Consider the following 12,054-nt stretch of genomic DNA (forward strand, 5'->3'; position numbering starts at 1 on the left):
CAGGACCAGTTTAGGTCTGAAGTCTTTTTGTTAGGCTTACATAATAGAAACCACCCAAAAATGACCCCATTTTAGAAACTACACCCCTCAAGGTATTCAAAACTGATTTTACTAACTTTGTTAACCCTTTAGGTGTTCCACAAGAATTAAAGGAAAATGGAGATGACATTTCAGAATTTCACTTTTTTGGCAGAATTTCCATTTTAATTAATTTTTTCCAGTAACAAAACAATGGTTAAAAGCCAAACAAAACTCAATATTTATTGCCCCGGTTCTGTAATTTACAGAAACACGCCATATGTGGTTGTAAACTGCTGTACAGGCACACTGCAGGGCGCAGAAGGAAAGGAACGCCATATGGTTTTTGGAAGGCAGATTTAACTAGGATAATTTTAAGTTGCCATGTCACATTTGAAGACCCCCTGATGCAGAAAATGACCCCATTTTGGAAACTATGGGATAAGGTGGCAGTTTTGTTGGTACTATTTTAGGGAACATATGATTTTTGGTTGCTCTATATTACACTTTTTGTGAAACATAGAATGTGTCGGCAGATAAGAACCATTTGGCCCATCTAGTCTGCCCAATATAATGAGTACTATGGATAGCCCCTGGCCCTATCTTATATGAAGGATGGCCTTATGCCTATCCCATGCATGCTTAAACCCCTTCACTGTATTTGCAGCTACCACTTCTGCAGGAAGGCTATTCCATGCATCCACTACTCTCTCAGTAAAGTAATAAAGTGAAGGCACATAAACAAAAAAAAAAGCTGTTTTGGCACAATATTAATGAATGGTTAAATCATGTGGTATTTTTATAGAGCAGGTTGTTATGGACACGAAAATACCAAATATTGTTTCAGTTTTACATAATAAAGCATTTTTGAATTTTATTTTTTTTATAGTTTTTTTTACTTTTATGGGCGACTGTCTTATGTAGGGGCTCTTTTTTCGGTATGAGATGACAGTTTGATTAGTACTATTTTAGGGTGCGTACGACTTTTTGATCGCTTACCATTGCATTTTTTGTGATTGTAAGGTGACAAAAAAAAAAGGCTTTTTTGACACTTTTTACAGTGTTCACCTGAGGGGGTGAGTTCATGTGGTATTTTTATAGAGAAGGTTGTTACAGACTCAGCGATACCTAATTTGTGTTTTTTTTTTAAACACAATACAAGCATTCCCCCAGTATTTATAATACCCCCTACTGTTATAATGCTCACCCTGAAGTAGCCATCCGTTGCATATGAAAAGGGAATTTGAATGGTGGGATCAAGAAAGAGATTGAGGTATAACGTTGAATAACAGTATTACTTGAATAAACGTTTCTCCAACAGTTTACAGACCATCTTGGTTCTCAGCAGACTTTTACATTAATTCTGGCAGGCGAACACATTCGGTTCTGCTACATCTGTTACTCTTTGGCTCTGCTGTGCTATTAGGATTAAATAGGAACTTTTCCTTTGCTGTATGCTGCAACTTAACTTTCTGTAATCTGGCTCTGTCTTTATCTAGGGAACTTTTCCTCCAGGCTCCTGAGGCTTGTAGCTGGAACCTCCACATCCAGCATTGCCGATAGTGCTCTGCTGGCCTAAGCAGGCCTTGTCCAGAAGGGACGAGCTCTCAGCAGCACAACCTCCCTTGGAGAGGGGGTAGGCCAGACTGACCTTCACTAAACTCCTCCCTCTGACTAAAGAGGGCTAGAATGGAAGGAAAGGTTCCATTCGATGTAAACTAGCACTGCCATTGTTGCCGCCATCTGCTGGTGAACCAGGCACATTACACTTTAACACAACAGTTGCATAGAAATACATGTACACATTTTGCAGGATCTGGAAATAAGTGCATTGATGACATTATATTAACCATAGAAGATAGTGGCGAGGCGTAAAAGGTGGTAATGCCACTCTGGGGTATTACATTAGGAACCATCTTTCTAACCATGGCACAACCACAGATCTAGAAAGAGCCGATAAGAGATATATGTGTTTATTATATTGGAGTCGGCCTTAAATTTTGAAAGCAGCTTTATGCTTAAAATATAAAGCTATTCAGCAGGTTCTCACAAGATACAACTAAACTATGAAACATCCTCCTAACTTTTCCCCTGTTTAATTGGAACATGCTGCTGACATATAACCCAAAAGTAATAGATGTAGGACATCAACCTAAACACGAGGTCACTCCTTACAGAAGACTTTCAATATTGTTTCCTAAACACTTTCGCTACCAACTCCCTACATGTACGATGGAGTGATGTGAAGCGAAGTTTAAACATTGCGCCAGCTTGCGCGTGCCATTGCCAGCTTTTCTCTGCTGTTTCAAACAGCAGAGGCCCGCGGCCAGGGGTGTAGCTAAAGGCTCACGGGCCCTGGTGCAAGAGCTCAGCTTGGGCCCTCCTTCACTGTGTTGGTGCACCTAGCTTTTCCGTTGCCCGAGGCAAATATTGAAACCCCCCCATGCCAAATTCTCAACCTAACCCCTTCCCTCCAGTCCTACTGTTAGAAGGGTTGTCCTCTTTTAACTACTGATGACCTATCCTCAGAATAGGTCATCAATATCAGATCGGCCAGGGTCCTCCGGCACCCCCAACGACCAGTTATTTGAAGAGAGGGCAACGCTCCTATGAGAGCTGCTTTTTCTGTTCACCTGCTCACCGTAGCATTTGAAGTGATGAGCAGGTAAACCGAGCAGAGAAGGCAGCACTAAAAAAAAAAATATAATAATTCGGACAACCCCTTTAACCCCTTTAGGACCGGGCTCATTTTCACCTTAAGGACCAGGCCATTTTTTCCAAATCTAACCAGTGTCACTTTTTGTGTGAATAACTTTAAAAGGCTTTTACTTATCCAGGCCGTTCTGAGATTGTTTTTTCATCACATATTGTACTTCATGACACTGGTAAAATGGAGTAAAAAAAATTATTAATTTTTATTTATAAAAATTGTATTTATTTTTTTAAAATTGTATACATATATATATATATATATATATATATATATATATATGTTAGGCAATTAATATTGCCATATTTGTGCGAGGGGAGGCAGGGCCAACCACGGTTAAAATACAGCGGCACATACCTGCTGCATCAACGTCATTCCTGGGGTCGACGTCAGTCCTGAACTTCCGGGTTGTTCAGGTCAGCGTTCGGGCGCTGGCCATGCTATAGCTAGGACTGCTCTGGCCATAGTGAGACCAGGCTCTTGGGGACACCGGACCGGGTCTTCCCCAGGGGCACAACATACGGCGGCCGGGGTTGCAGTAGGAGGGAGGGCGGCAGTATGGAGCCAGGGGCTCTTTGTGGCAGTAGGAGTGCTCGCATGCCCGCCGGCTACCTCACATTAGCGCGCGCTGTTGACGGTTGGCATGGGGTATGAGCGCCCTCTGCTGCTCACAAACATTATAGCAGCATAATATGGTTTCACTTACGGTTCTTTGAATGGGCTGTTGTCTACTCTATGTAAATAGAGTTTGCTGTCTTATTACATTTATACAATTCTGCGGTTTTTCTCCTGAGCTGTAAGGGCATTATTTAGAGCCTTGTTCTATCACTAAAACTAACCTTTACCAATTCAAGAGACCCCTGTATTATCAACCTTTCATCATACATACTACTAGCTGAGTCTAGGACTGGGAGCCATATTGTAACGGGGCTCCGAAGGTGCACTCGGTCTCCCATCAGCCGCAGACCTGCTGCTTAGCTTCGGGAGCGAGGATCTGTGTTTGGCCTAGTTCCCAGGGCGGCTTTGTTAGCTGGGAGGCTCCCTGCTCCTAGGTCTGCCTTGAGCGCCAAGCTGATCACTCGGTGCTCGACTTGTCTGTCTGTCGGTCGGTCATGTGACGCTGGCCACGTCACATGACCCTCACTCCCCACTATAAATACAGGCGGCCTGCTGGCTACAGGTTGCCTGTGATTTTCATCTCTAGGGCTGTGTGTACTATTATTATTGCTTCCTACTTGACCTCTGGTATTGACCTTGTTTGTTTCCTGACCTCGCTTTGCCCGCTCCCTTGGTACCTACGCTATCTCTCGGATTTGACCTCGGCTCGTTCTCGGATTTCGTCTCCTGCCTCATCCCTTGTATTGACGTGACCTCCCGGACTGACCTCGGCTACTTGACCCGCCATTGCCTTTCCCATCACTGAGTACTGTTGTCTTATCTACCTCCCTGTCTATCCGTTTTCCTTAGTCTTGTGTACCGCCTTCTGCCTTGGCTGTCTGTTCCTCTCTTTCTCTGTTCGCTCTGCTCTACACTTACGTAGGACAGGGATCGTCGCCCAGTTGCACTCCGTCACCTAGGGCGGGTGGTGCAAGTAGGCAGGGTTGAGGGTGGCAGTTTAGGGGGTGCACTTCCTCTCTACCTTCCTTACCCGTGACACATATTGTCCAATCGCTTCATGGCTGGAGCCTCCCTGCCCTGGCCTTTCCTATGTTTCTATTGTACTATTGCCTTTCACCGTGCAGTGCAATGTAAAAAAAAACAAAAAAAAAACATATTTTCACAGTTACATGTCACTTCGTTGTGGCACAACAAGCCCTAAATAAGCATAGGGTATGCATAGCGGTCACTCATGCTCAACTACACCGTCGCATTATCGGTATGTCTGTCACGACCTCAGACTCAGAGATAAGTCCTGTCACGACTACAGGCATTCTATTAACACGTCTGTCACGTCCACAGACTCTGCATAAAGTCCTGTCATGACTACAGGCGCTCCATCTGGTCATTTGTCACGTCTACAGACTCGATACCAAGTCCTGTCACGACTACAGGCGCACGGAATCACGGTATTACATTTGTACATCCAGTGCCATGCCCACAGGCGCAGCAAGGTCATGTCTGTCACGACTACAGACTCGACACCAAGTCCTGTCACGACTTCAGGCACAGACCAGGCATGTCTGGTACGGACACGGCTAGACGACCACTACGGTCAGGTCATAGATCGATACCCAAGTCATATGGTAGGTAGCTAATCTACCACGCCAATAGATAAATAAGTTCAGTCTCACCTACAGGCCTGGTCACATAGGTGGCACAATCAGGCACGAAGCAGGTGGCGGTTGCACAGTAGGGGCCACCATGGCAAATCGTTCTAGTTGGTTGGGGTCCACTGGTGAACACGACATGCAAGGTACTTGGGCATAATTTTAGCGGGTCGCAGTTCGGGTTATGGGGTACTAATTGTTCTCATTTACTGGCCGGTAGGAAGATGTCGCAAGAATTCATTCCAGGGGGCTCATCTGCATTGCGGGACAGTGGGGACTCACAGTCTGAGCGAAGCGCAGTGCTATCCTTAAGATCCTGGACTATCCCAAAGTTATCCGCCGAGTTGCGGAAAAGGGGCATCTCCTTTCCCGCCTCCGCAAGGAAAGCGGAACTATATCGTCTCCTCATCACGGATGCACCACCCGTGAGCCAGGAGGTGGTGTCAATGGATACCATCCAGACTTCGCTCACGCAGCTACACGCCGTCAACAACATGGCGTCGTCCATGTCGGACTTACAGGCCAGGATGGAGTCGGTTGAAGCCAGTACTGCTGTCACAGCATTGGTGGCACCGACACCAGCGGTAGCTACAGTGGTGCAGTCCAGCGTTCCTGGTGGGTCTACTCAAATTCCCACAATCGCTCCATTCCTGCTAATATCAGGCAAGATATATTGGAGGGCAGGGACGTCAATCTGGCATCCCTACTTATTGCCACACATGAGGCCCTGGACAATAAGACCATAGCATGCAGAGAGGTATCTGTCATCCTGAAGTCTAAGGATGCCAGGTTAAACAGGAAGCTCAATATCGAGTTCGTGTTAGCGTTTTGCTTATACCGAGACGTTATTTGTACAGCCAACCCGCATAGGAGGGCAGAGCTAGACATATACATGTACAAATTGGTTGAATTAGGTTATAAGTATGGCGGTACAGCCTTTTTCGATTATCATCGCTCATTCTTGGCAAAAGCAGCAGCCAACCTGACACAGTGCCAACATATCCTTGATTGGTCTAATATAGACACTGAATTATTTTGTTGCCATTTCGCAGGCCTGAAAGCTCCGACCTGCACCGTCTGTAATTCTTATTCCCACATGGCAGGTTGGTGTTCAAATGCGAACAACAATGCAGAATCTATTTAGCCTAGTTCTGCCCCAGGTCCGTCCAGTAATAAATCAGCCTCCGGGGTCGATAAGTTAGGACATCCCATCAAATACCTAGGGAAGTCTCAGATATGCAATAACTTCATTTACAAAGCTTGTCATTATAGTCAGTGTAGGTTACTACACTTATGTGCTATCTGTTTCAGAGCCCATCCTCGCGTTGCGTGCCCTCAGAAAAATCAAGGCCCGGCATGACTAAGCGTGGTTAACGTGGAGCTTCTGGCTCGGTTCTTGACTGCTCATCCAGATCCAGAGTGGGTGCAGTTCGTGGTCAAGGGTTTAGTCAGCGGCTACCACACAGGTCTTCTCGCCCTCTCGCAGACCTCATACGAGTGCGGGAATTTGCAATCAGCATCCAGAGACCTGGAGGCAGTCACACAACTAATCCAGACAGAATTAGACAGGGGTTATCAAATAGGTCCTTTTAGCCAACCTCCCTTTGCATGCTGGAGGATCAATCCAGTAGGCATCGTGACTGGAAAGTTCTCAAATAAAAAACGGTTAATTTATGACTTGTCGGCCCCGCATTCATTACAAATACCGAGCTTGAATTCATTAATTCCTTCAGAGGAATTCTCCATGAGATATGCATCTATAAACAAAGCTATCCAGGTCATAATTAGATTAGGGAAGGGTGCTTGGTTATCAAAAGCAGACATTACCGATGCATTTAAGTTACTGCCCATCCAACCAGACTTATGGCAATGGCACGGCATGAAATGGCAGGGGTTATATTATTTTGCTAATAAATGGACTTTCGGGTCAAAATCCAGCCCTTGGTTATTTGACCAGTTTGCCAGCGCCCTGCATTGGGTCTTGTCCAATACTTTCAGGGTGAATCATATTATTCATTACCTGGACGACTTTTTCCTGTTAGAATCCCCAATTCAGGAGCCTCAAGACTTACAGGTCTTGTGTACAGCATTGGAAGACCTCAAAGTTCCAGTGGCCCCACACAAGGTCGAAGGCTCCAGCACAGGGATCACGTTTCTAGGCATACACCTAGATACAGTAAATATGCAAGCCAGTCTTCCACAGGATGAAGTTGGCCAGAATCAAGGCAGTTCTGCACAGGCTAGCCCATGTAAGGGTCACCACCAAGGCAGATCTTTAGTCACTTCTCGGCATGCTGAATTTTGCCATGCGGATCATTCCACAGGGCAGATCATTTATTTCAAGACTGTTGGTGCTCCTCCCTTAGGCACCATGCCAAGATAGCCCAGTTCACCTAGATCAGGATGCCATTTCTGATTTATTGATGTGGGACAACTTCCTCTCTCACTGGAATGGAGTCTCCTTATTTATTCCAGTGGTATCCAATCATTCGCCAGTAGTTCACACAGACGCTTCTCCCACTGCCGGCTTCTCAGCCATACATGGCACCCATTGGTTTGCTGAAACCATGGCCAACAGAAATCACCAGCATACCTGGGTTTTCAAGGAACTCCTCACCGTTTGAAGTTTATCCCATAGTAGGGGCAGCTATGATATGGGGTGAATGGTGGAGAAACCAGACAGTGTTATTTCTAACCGACAATGTGGCACTCGCAGACATTCTGATGAAGGGTAGATCTGGATCCAGGCACATAATGGCTTTCGTACGGAAGCTCGTTTGGCTGTCGTTACATCATAACTATAATTTCGTTTGCACACATATTAGTGGGCTACATAATGTCGCAGCCGATGCACTGTCCCGCTTTAATTTTCCACTCTTTTTTCAGGTTTTCCCGGAGGCAGACCATTTACCAACACCAGCTCCGCTTCATGGCCAGTTGCTGATGGAGTAGCTCCCATTCTTGAGGTGGCCAAGAGCCTGATGTCCAAATCGTTATCTAGTAACACGCAAAAGGCATACAAGACAGCTTGGCGGTTGTTTAATAAGTTTAAAAACACCTACCCCTCTGCCGGTGAAGGACCCATCACATATCTTCTAGCATTCGCAGCTTTTTGCCACTCACATTTAAACCTGGCCCATAGTACCATCAAGCTGTACCTAGCTGGCATACAGCATTATTGGTACATCCAGTTTCCGGATCAACCTTCTCTATTCTCAGCCCATCCAATCAGATCTTTGTTGAAAGGTATTCAGAAGCAGTCAGTCAAGAGAAGGCCCACCAGGCGACCTTTCTCCGGTAGCATGATCAGGTCTGTTTCTGATGCACTGTTGAACAAGCCATTCGGCCAATACATTAACTTACTAATAAAAACAGCTATGTATTTGGCTTTCTATGGATTCCTCAAGCCGGGGGAGTTCACATGCGCCAAGTCGTCCGGTGGCTATCTGCGGAGGAACCAGCTACACTGCAACGGCACGCACTTTATCCTCCAGTTGGATTCCAGCAAGACAGCCCGGCCTGGGGAATCGGTTCAGGTTTTTGGCCCCTTTAGGCTACCCTCCTACAGCAGTTCCGGCATAACTCTACTGCTTCAGGTAGGTATAGATTAGGTAGATCCTCATGATGAGCCGATCCGAGCACAAATATATATCTAAAATTTACCAAAAGTTTGGAAAAATTAGCAAATTTCAAAGTTTCAATTTCTCTACTTCTATAATACATAGTAATTGTCATGCCCTGCTCAGGCTATGTGCGGAGGTCTGCCAGGTTAGCAGCTCATGTGTAGCCTTTTTTTTTTGTTTTGGAGTTGAGCTATATCCGCCTCCCTTCAGGTGCACTGGGTGTGGTCGTTGGTTTGAGTTTAAATTACGCCCACTCCCAGTGTCCTGTGCGGGTTATAGCTTCTGTCTGGCTCAGAGGAAGGAAGGAAGGAAGGAAGGATTAGTTGTTCCTGCTCAGTAAAGCGAAGTTGGTTTTTGTTTTCTTGTGGTTGTCTGTCTAGGCTGTTAGAGAGATGCCTGCCCCCTCCAGGTTCTGATGGAGCAGGCTGCCTCTTTCCCCCTTTCACCATCTTAGGGATTTTAGGGTATCTTCAGCCTAGGCACGAGGACACGTTATTCCCAACATCAGGGTCTAAACATGGGCATAGAAGTCTAGGGAAAGCTGGTAGGGATTTGTCAGGAGGTGACCTTTATCCCCAGCTTCTTACCTAGACACTTGTTTGTTTATTTTCTGTGTATCTTGTATCCTGTCCGCCGTGACAGTAATACCTCCAAAAATAGTTATTACTTTACATTCCCCATATGTCTACTTCATGTTTGGATCATTTTGGGAATGCCATTTTATTTTTTGGGGACGTTACAAGGCTTAGAAGTTTAGAAGCAAATCTTGAAATTTCAGAAATTTTCCAAAACCCACTTTTTAAAGGACCAATTCAGGTCTGAAGTCACTTTGTGAGGCTTACATAATAGAAACCACGCGAAAATGACCCTATTTTGTAAACTACACCCCTCAAGGTATTCAAATCAGATTTTACAAACTTTGTTAACCCTTTAGGTGTTCCACAAGAGTTATTGACAAATGGAGATTAAATTTTAGAATTTCAATTTTTTGTAACCTTGCCTCACAAGGACCCCCCTCGGCATTGTCACAGAGTGCCTGCTGAATGATTTCAGCAGGCACTGTGTTCCGATCACTGCCCGCCGGTGATCGGAAATACACAGGGCGTACCGGTGTTCATAAGAGGTTAAAGACATACTTGGAAAACATTACATACAGCGCGTCAGAACATACAGGGTCATACAGTGCCACATATTTACCTCTTACATCCAATGGTGTCTCCTCTCTGATGCAGATATTATCTTTCCTCTTATCCTGTTAGACCAGACCACCATGGTGACTTTCAGCCTTGCCTCGTCTCTGCAGAGTTTGATATCTTATTTTCCATCCTCCTCCCACCTGCTCAACACCCCATCCTGCCCACGCCCAATACTGTGTCCATTGTGCTCCCCAATACTTTGCTGCAGAAACAGTCCCCCTGAAAAAACTGGTACCAGTTTCAGGTCAGACCCCCATATAAAACCCTACGTGAGATGCCAACCCCCATCTCAGACCAAACCCACTTTAGACATCTGTCAGACCCAATATAAGACCCCAGTTTTAAACCTCAGATCAGACTCCCATTAGACCTCCATGTAAGACCCCCAATCAGACCCCCACTTAGACCTCTCTTGACCCCCAGACAGACCACTCCAGATGCCCCCAGACCCCCATTAGACCTCCAGATCCCCCTAGTAAGACCCTCAGATCAGACTGTAAAATAATAAAAGTAATTTACCTCTCCTGCCACGACTCTCCCTGTCCTGGTTGTCTTCTCTTCTCAGGGCCGGCACTGCAGTGACCTGACCTCCTGCAGCGTCAGGTCAGAGTGCGCTCTGTACGTCCTGATGTTGCAGGCAGCCAGGGCACAGCAGCGCGGGCCCTGAGAAGAGCAAGCAGAAGGAGGGGTAACTACTGTACAGCGCTTCTCTCCCCCTCCGGCAGACTACTGAGCGCTTCCATTATGGAAGCGCTCACTAATATTCCCTTTATAAGATGCACTGCATCTTAAAAAGTACAACACCACTGGCAAGGTGACCGCAGCGACCCCTATAGCTATGCCAGTGCCCGCTGCTAATGACCGCGAAAGTCAATGCCAATCGTGGTCATTACAGCCTTTAGATGCAACGTTCATGGCATCTGAAGGCTGAAAAACCCAGAAGCGCACTTCTGGGTTAAACCTGGATCCCAATGGGCGCATGCGCGAGGCTCGAATGGCGGACGTGTTCCCCTGAGCTCCGCTCCTCGTGCCGAATTTACCCCGCATTTAGCGCTGTTTATTCAGCCCCACGGGCTTGAACCTTCATGCAAGGGACTCCTATGATGACCCGCAACAAAGGGAAGACAAAATCGACAGGAACACCCGTGCCTTCACAGACCCTACCGGAGCTTTTCAGAAACTCAGGCCGCAGCAGTCCCTGCATCCCGGAGCCCAGCGTCCTCTGAAGCCAGCAATACCTCGCAGCCACCGGACATTCAAGATCCAGGTCAGGCTGAACTTTATAAAAATATTGCCTCTCTATTCCGCTCTGAACTGTCCCAAGCAGTGGATGAGTTTTCCCGCCAGATTCATGACCTGGGCACCCGGGTCTCTGACTTGGAGACACGCACCGATGATCTATCGGACGCCCTGCACTCAGATAAGGCGGATATTCTATCTCAGGCGGCACAGATTTCAGCGATGGAGCTCAAACTAGAAGACCTGGAGAATAGAACCAGGAGGGGTAACCTCCGGATCAAAGGTCTGCCTGAAATCTTCACTGACCTCTCGGCCACTTTGTCAGCGTTGTTCCAGGCCTTGCTTCCACAGGCTGATCCAGCGAAACTCCTGATGGATAGGGTTCATAGAGCCCTAGGGAGACCACTCTCAGATGCTTTACCGAGAGATGTTATCCTCAAATTTCATCATCTGGGCACACGGGATCAAATTCTTGCAGCAGCCCGTTACCTCACTGAACTCCCAGGTCTCCCCTCTACAGTGCATCGATATGCCGACCTGGCTCCTTCTACCCTCCGCAGACGCAGGGACATGAAGCCGGTGACTTTGGCTCTGCAAAATGCCCAGGTGCGGTACAAATGGGGATTCCCCTTTTCCCTTTCTTTCCGACTTAACTCTCGGGATCATGTTATACACTCACCCAGAGAGGGAATCGAGATCCTTCGAAAAGCAGGAGTTCCTTGTGACCATGATCCAGCTTCAGAAGCCGATCCAGAACCACAACGGCCAGCCAGAGTCTGGACGACTGTACCCTCGACTTCGCGGAGACCGACTTCGTCACCTTCTACTTAAGTCCGGGACTTCTGCTCGTGATCTACTGGCCTGTCATGGCATTAGGGTCGTTGTTATCCTATCCTATGGTTCCGCTCCATACCCCTTTTCCCTTTTTCAGTATTACAGGACACTAGCTTTCATTATATAGTCCCTCTATTAATAGCTGCTATTTTCCCAAAGCTTACCAC

At 46.6% G+C, this 12,054-nt stretch overlaps 2 protein-coding genes across 2 annotated transcripts in view; both read right to left on the reverse strand.

Annotated features, from left to right (window-relative positions):
* Positions 1-12,054, reverse strand: part of LOC120986516 (histidine N-acetyltransferase-like) — a 227,957-nt gene that overhangs the window by 166,827 nt on the left and 49,076 nt on the right. The gene's annotated exons all lie outside the window — the stretch shown is intronic.
* Positions 1-12,054, reverse strand: part of LOC120986517 (histidine N-acetyltransferase-like) — a 36,241-nt gene that overhangs the window by 15,189 nt on the left and 8,998 nt on the right. The gene's annotated exons all lie outside the window — the stretch shown is intronic.

This window comes from Bufo bufo, chromosome 1 (genome assembly GCF_905171765.1).
Source record: "Bufo bufo chromosome 1, aBufBuf1.1, whole genome shotgun sequence".
NCBI classification, from domain to species: Eukaryota; Metazoa; Chordata; class Amphibia; order Anura; family Bufonidae; genus Bufo; species Bufo bufo.